Below are 7509 nucleotides of genomic sequence, written 5' to 3' on the forward strand. Positions count from 1 at the left end.
CCCTACAATTGGGTCTAGTCCCTGTCCTATTCCCCCGGAAGTTCAATGCATATTTCCCTGTATAGAGTGCCATTTCAACTGGTCTAGTCCTTATCCTATTCCTCCAGAAGTTTTCAATGCACATTTCCCTATATAGAGCACGCTATCAGCAGGTCTGGTCCCTGTGCTATTATTCCAGAAGACTTCAATGCAGAATCCCCTGTACAGTGTACCTTATCAAGAAGTCTACTCCGTGTCCTATTCTTCCAGAAGTCTTCATGCACATTTCCCTGTACACAGCACACTTTCAGCGGGTCTAGTCACTGTCCTATTCCTTCAGAAGTCTTTAATGCACAATCCCCTATTTAGAGCGTCCATTCCGTCGGTCTTGTTTCTTCCCTATTCCTCCAGAACTTTTCAATGCCCATTCCCATGTGTACAGGGCCCTTTGAACATGTCTAGTTCATGTCCTATTACTCTAGAAGTCTTCCTTGCACATTCCACTGTACAGAGCGCCCTACCAGAAGGTATACTGTCTTTCCTATTCCTCGGGAAATTTTCAATGCACATTCCCCTGTATAGACTGCCCTATCAGCAGGTCTAAGCCCTGTCCTATTCCACCAGAAGTTTTCAATGCACATTTCCCAACACAGAGTGGCCTATTACCATGTCTAATCTCTTTCCTATTCTCGAGATGCCTTCTAGGACATTCTCCGAGACAGAGCGGCCTATCAGCATGGAGAGTCCCCTTCCTATTCCTACAGAAGTCTTCACTGCATATTCACCTCCATTTAGCTCCCTATCAGCAGGTCTAGTCCCTGTCCTATTCCTCCAGAATTCTTCAATGAACATTTCCCTATACAGAGCACCCTATCAGCAGATCTAGTCTCTCTCCTATACCTCCAAGGTCTTCAGTGCAAATTCCCCTGTACAGAGCGCCCTATTAGATGGTCTATTCCTTCAGAAGTCTTCAGTGCACCCTCCCCTCTTTAGAGCGCCCTTTCAGCCGGTCTTGTTTCTGTCCTATGCCTCCAGAACTCTTCAATGCCCATTCCCCTGTATACAGCACCCTATCTACATGTCTAGTCCGTGTCCTATTACTCTAGAAGTCTTCCTTGCACATTCCACTGTACAGAGAGCCCTATCAGCTGGTCTAGTCCATGTCCTATTCCTCCAGAAGTCTTCAATGCACATTTCCTTGTATAGAGCGCCCTATCAGCAGTCTATAACTGTCCACTTCCTCCAGAAGTCTTCAGTGCACATACCCCTGTACAGAGCATCCTATCAGTAGGTATACTGTCTTTCCTAATCATCGGGAAATTTTCAATGCACATTCCCCTGTATAGACCACCCTATCTGCAGGTCTACACCATTTCCTATTCCTCCAGAAGTCTACAATGCACATTTCCTCACACAGAGCAGCCTATTCCCATGTCTAGTCTCTTTCCTATTCTCGACAGTCTTCAATGCACATTCTACGAGACAGAGTGGCCTATCAGCATGTCTAGTCCCCTTCCTATTCCTAGAGAAGTCTTCACTGCATGTTCGCCTGTATTTAGCGCCCTATCAGCAGGTCTTGTCCCTGTCGTATTCCTCCAGAATTCTTCAGTGCACATTTCCCTATACAGAACACCTTATCAGCAGGTCTGGTCCCTGCCCGGTTCCTCCAGAAATCTTCAACGCCTATTCACCTGGATAGAGAGCCCTATCAGAAGGTCTATCCCTCTCCTATTCTTCCCGACTTCTTCAAAGTACATTCTCGTGTATAGACCACCCTAACAGCCGGTCTAGTCCCTGTACTAATTTTGCAGAATTCTCAGTGCACACTTCCCTGTATAGAGCACCCTATCATCAGGTCTATCATTGTCCTATTCCTGCAGAATTCTTCAGTGCGTATTGCCGTGTTTAGAGTGCCGTAACAGCAGGTGTAGTCCCTGGGCTTTTCCTGCAGAATTCTTCAATGCACATAACCACGTATAATGCGCCTTAACAGCAGGTCTAATTTCTGTCCTATTCCTCCCAAAGTTTCCAATGTACAGTTCCCTGTAGAGAGCTCCTTATCAGCAGGTCTATCCCCGTCGTATTCCTTCAGATTTCTTCAATGCACATTTTCCTCTATAGAGAGCACTAACTGCAGGTCTAGTCCCTCTCCTGTCCCTCCAGAAGTCTTCAAAACACATTCCCCTGTATAGAGCGCAATATCAGCAGATCTAGTCTCTGTCCTATTCCTCCAGAAGTCTTTAATGCACATTCCCCTCTACAGTGCACCCTATCGGTAGATCTAGTCCGTGTCCTATTCCTCCAGGAGTCTTCAATGAACATTTCCCTGTAGAGAGCCCCTTATCAGCAGGTTTATTCTCTGTTCTCTACCTAGAGAAGTCTTCAGTACACATTCTCCTGTGTTGAGATCCCTACCAGCAGTTCTACTCCCTGTCCTACTCCTCTAGAAGTTTTCAATGCACATTCCCCCATATCGAGTACACAATGGGCGGGTCTCGTCCCTTTCCTATACCTCCTGAAGATTTAAATGCATATTTCCTTGTATACATCGCCCTATAAGCGTGTTTAGTCACTGACCTATTGCTCTAGAAGTTTTCATTGAACATTTCGTTGTGTAGAGCGCCCCATCAGCGCGTGTAGTCCCTGTCCTATGCCTCCAGAGGTTTTCAGTGCACATTTCCCTGTACACTCGCCCTATCAGCAGGTCTGCTCCATGTCCTATTCCTCCAGAAGTATTCAATGCACATTTACCTGTACAGAGATTCCCTAGAAGCAGATCTACTCCCTGTCCTATTCCTTCAGAAGTCTTCAAGGCACAATCCCCTGTACAGTGCACCTTATCAAAAGCTCAAGTCCGTGTCCTATTCCTCCAGAAGTCTTCAGTGCACATTTCTCAGTAGAGAGCGCTCTAGCATCAGGTCTAGTCACTGACCTATTCCTTCAGACGTCTTTAATGCACAATCCCCTGTTTAGAGCTCCATTTCAGTCGGTCTAGTTCCTGTCCTATTACTCCAGAAGTCCTCAGTGCCCATTCCCATGTGTACAGCGCCCTATGAACATGTCTAGTCCGTTTCCTATTACTCTAGAAGTCTTTCCTGCACACTCCACTGTACAGAGTGCCCTACCAGAAGATATACTGTCTTTCCTATTCCTCGCGAAATTTTCAATGCACGTTCCCCTGTATAGACCGCCCTATCAACAGGTCTACGCCCTGTCCTCTTCCACCAGAAGTTTTCAATGCACATTTCCCAACACAGAGCAGCCTATTACCATGTCTAGTCTCTTTCTTATTCTTGAGGTGCCTTCTAAGACATTCTCCGTGACAGAGCAGCCTATCAGCATGTCTAGTCCCCTTCCTATTCCTACAGAAGTCTTCACTGCCTATTCACCTGCATTTAGAGCCCTATCAGCAGGTCAAGTCCCTCTCCTGTTCCTCTAGAATTCTTCAATGAACATTTCCCTATACAGAGCGCCCTATCAGCAGGTCTAGTCCTTGCCTGGTCACTCCAGAAATCTTCATTGTCTATTCCCATAGATAGAGAGCCCTATCAGCAGGTGTATTCCTCTCCTATTCCTCCCGAATTCTTCAATGCACATTCTCTTGTATACAACGCCTTAAGCAGCAGGTTTATTCCCTGTACTATTCCCCCCGAAGTCTCAAAGCACATTTCCTTGTATAGAGCGCCATATCATCAGGTCTACCCTTGTCCTATCCCTCCAGAATTCTTCAGTGATATTGCCCTGTGTAGACCACCCTAACAGCAGGTGTAGTCACTGTGCTGTTCCTGCAGTATTTTTGAATGCACATACCTCTGTATAGTGCTCCTTTACAGCAGATCTAGTCTCTGTCCTATTCCTCCAGAAGTTTTCAATGAACAGTTCCCTGTAGAGACCGCCCTGTAAGCAGGTCTATCCCTGTCGTATTCCTCCAGATTCCTTCAATACACATTCCCCTGTATAGAGCACTCTATCAGCAGATCGAGTCTCTGTCCTATTCCTCCAGAGGTCTTCAGTGCACATTTCTGTGTACAGATCACCCTATCTGCAGGTCTAGACTTTGGCCTATTATTACAGAAGTCTTCAATGCACATTCCCCTGTATGGAGCGCTCTAACAGCTCGTCTAATCTCGGTGCCATTCCTTCAGAATTCTTCAAAGCACATTTCCCTGTATAGGGCCCACTTTAAGCACTTCTATTCCTGTCCTTTTCCGCCAGATCTTCAATGCACATTCCCCTGTGTAGAGCGCCCTACCAGCAGGGCTAGTCCTTATCGTATTCCTCCAGTAGACTTCAATGCACATTTCCCTGTAGAGAGCGCCCTCTCAGCAGGTCTAGTCCCAGTCCTATTACTCCAAGTCTTAAATGAACATTTCCCTGTATAGACCACCCTATCAGCTGGTCTAGTCCCTGTCCTATTCCTGCAGAAGTCTTTAATTCACAATCCTCTGTTTGGAGCGCCCTTTCAGATGGTCTAGTTTCTGTCCTATTCCTCCAAAACACTTCAGTGCCCATTCCCCTGTAAACAGTGCCCTATCAACATTTCTATTCCGGGTCCTATTACTCTAGAAGTCTTCCTTGCACATCCCACTGTACAAAGAACCCTATCAGCACATCTAGTCCATCTCTTATTCCTGCAGAAGTCTTTAATGCATATTTCCCTCTATAGAACGCCCTATCAGCAGTCTATAACTGTCCACTTCCACCAGAAGTCTTCAGTGCCTATTCCCCTGTACACAGCACCCTAGCAGCAGGTCTAGTCCATGTTCTATTCCTGCAGAAGCCTCCATGCACATATCCCTGTTCAAAGCGCCCTATCAGCAGGTATAGTGTCTTTCTTTTTCCTCGGGAAATTTTCAATGCCCATTCCCCTGTATAGACGGCCCTATCAGCAGGTCTACTCAGTGTCTTATTCATCCAGAAGTCTTAAATGCACATTTCCCTACACAAAGAAACCTATTACCATGTCTAATCTCTTTCCTATTCTCGAGAAGCCTTCAATGCACATTCTTCGAGACAGAGCGGCCTATCAGCATATCTAGTCTCTGTCCTATTCATCCAGAAGTCTTCAATGCACATTTCCCTGTACAGAGCACCCTAACAGATGATCTAGTCTTTGTCTTATTCCTCCAGAACTCTTCAAAGCACATTTGACCGTACAAAGATCCCTATAAGCAGGTTTACTCCCTGTCCTATTCCTCCAGAAGTCTTCAATGCACATTCCGCTCTACAGCGCACCGTATCAGGAGATCTAGTCCGTGTCCTATTCCTCCAGACATCTTCAATGCACATTTCCCTGTATATAGCGGCCTATCAGGAGGTTTATTTTGTGTCCTCCACCTAGAGAAGTCTTCACTGCGCATTCTCCTGTATAGAGTGCCCTACCATCAGTTCTAATCCCTGTCTTACTCCTCCAGAAGATTTCAATGCACATTTCCCTGTATCGAGGACCCTATCGGCAGGTGTCATCCATTTCCTATTCCTCCTGAACATTTAAATGGACATTTCTTTATATAGAGTGCCCCATCAGCGCGTGTAGTCCGTGTCCTATGCCTGCAGAAGTTTACAATGCACATTTCCCTCTATACAGTGCAGTATCAGCAGTCTATAACTGTCCACTTCCACCAGAAGTCTCCAGTGTCTATTCCCATGTACACAGCGCCCTAGCAGCAGGTCTATTCCATTTCCTATTCCTCCAGAAGTCTTTAGTGCACATTTATCTGTACACAGATCCCTGTAAGTAGGTCTACTCCCTGTCCTATTCCTCCAGAAGTCTTCAAGGCATAATCCCCTGTACAATGCACCTTTTTAAAAGCTCTAGTCCCTGTCCTATTCCTCCAGAAGTCTTCAGTGCACATTTCCCTGTACAGAGAGCCCTAGCAGCTGGTCTAGTCCCTGTCCTATTCCTGCAGAAGTCTTTAATGCACATTCCCCTGTTTGGAGCGCCCTTTCAGAAGCTCTTGTTTCTGTCCTTTTCCTCCAGAACTCTTCCCTGCCCATTCCAGTGTATACAGCGCCCTATCAACATGTCTGTTCTGTGTCCTATTACTCTAGAAATTTTCCTTGCACATTCCACTGTACAGTGCGCCCTATCAGTAGGTCTAGTCCGTGTCCTATTCCTGCCGAAGTATTCAATGCACATTTCCCTGTATAGAGCACCCTACCAGCAGTCTATAATTGTCCACATCCACGGGAAGTCTTCAGGGAATATTCCACTGTACTCAGCGCCCTAGCAGCAGGTCTAGTCCATGTCCTGTTCCTGCTGAATTCTTCAATGCACATTTCCTTGTACAAAGCACCCTATCAGCAGCTATAGTGTCTTTCCTATTCCTCGGATAAGTGGTGCTGGGAAAACTGGACAGCTACATGTAAAAGAATGAAATTAGAACACACCCTAACACTATACACAAAAATAAACTCAAAATTGAGTAGAGACCTAAATGTAAGACCGGACACTATAAAACTCTTCGGGGAAAACATAGGAAGAACACTCTTTGACATAAATCACAGCAAGATCTTTTTTGATCCACCTCCTAGAGTAATGGAAATAAAAACAAAAATAAACAAATGGGACCTAATGAAAATTAAAAGCTTTTGCACAGCAAAGGAAACTACAAACAAGACGAAAAGACAACACTCAGAATGGGAGAAAATATTTGCAAACGAATCAACGGACAAACAATTAATCTCCAAAATGCATAAACAGCTCAATATTAAAAAAACAAACAACCCAAACCTCGGGAAATCTTCAATGCACATTCCCCTGTATAGGCGGCCATATCAGCAGGTCTACGCCCTGTCCAATTCCTCCAGAAGTCTTCAATGCACATTTCCCTACATGGAGCGGCCTATTACCATGTCTAGTCTCTTTCCTATTCTCAAGAAGCTTTCAATGCACATTCTCTGAGACAGAGCGGCCTATCATCATGTCTAGTTCCCTTCCTATTCCTACAGAAGTCTTTACTGCATATCCCCCTCTATTTAGCCCCCTTTCAGCAGGTCTAGTCACTTTCCGATTCCTCCAGAATTCTTCAATGCACATTTCCCTGTATAGAGCGCCCTCTCAGGACGTTTACTCTCTGTCCTCTACCTAGAGAAGTCTTCAGCGCACATTCTCCTGTATAAGGTGCCCTACCAGCAGTTCTAACCTACTCCTCCAGAAGGTTTCAAGACACATTTCCCTGTATCGAGAATCCTATCGGTGGGTCTCGTCCCTTTCCTACTTATCCTGAAGATTTGTATGCACATTTCTTTGTATAGAGCACCCTATAAGCGGGTGTAGACCCTGACCTATTCCTCCAGACGTCCTCAATGAACATTTACTTGTGTAGAGCATCCCATCAGCATGTGTAGTCCCTGTCCTATGCCTCCAGAGGTTTTCAATGCACATTTCCCTGTACACTCGCCCTATCAGCAGTTCTAGTCCATCTCCTATTCCTCCAGAAGTCTTCAATGCACATTTTCTTGTACAGAAATCCCCAGAAGCAGGTCTACTCCCTGTCCTATTCCTACAGAAGTCTTCAAGGCACAATC

Source organism: Balaenoptera musculus, chromosome 5 (assembly GCF_009873245.2).
Source record: "Balaenoptera musculus isolate JJ_BM4_2016_0621 chromosome 5, mBalMus1.pri.v3, whole genome shotgun sequence".
Lineage (NCBI taxonomy): Eukaryota > Metazoa > Chordata > Mammalia > Artiodactyla > Balaenopteridae > Balaenoptera > Balaenoptera musculus.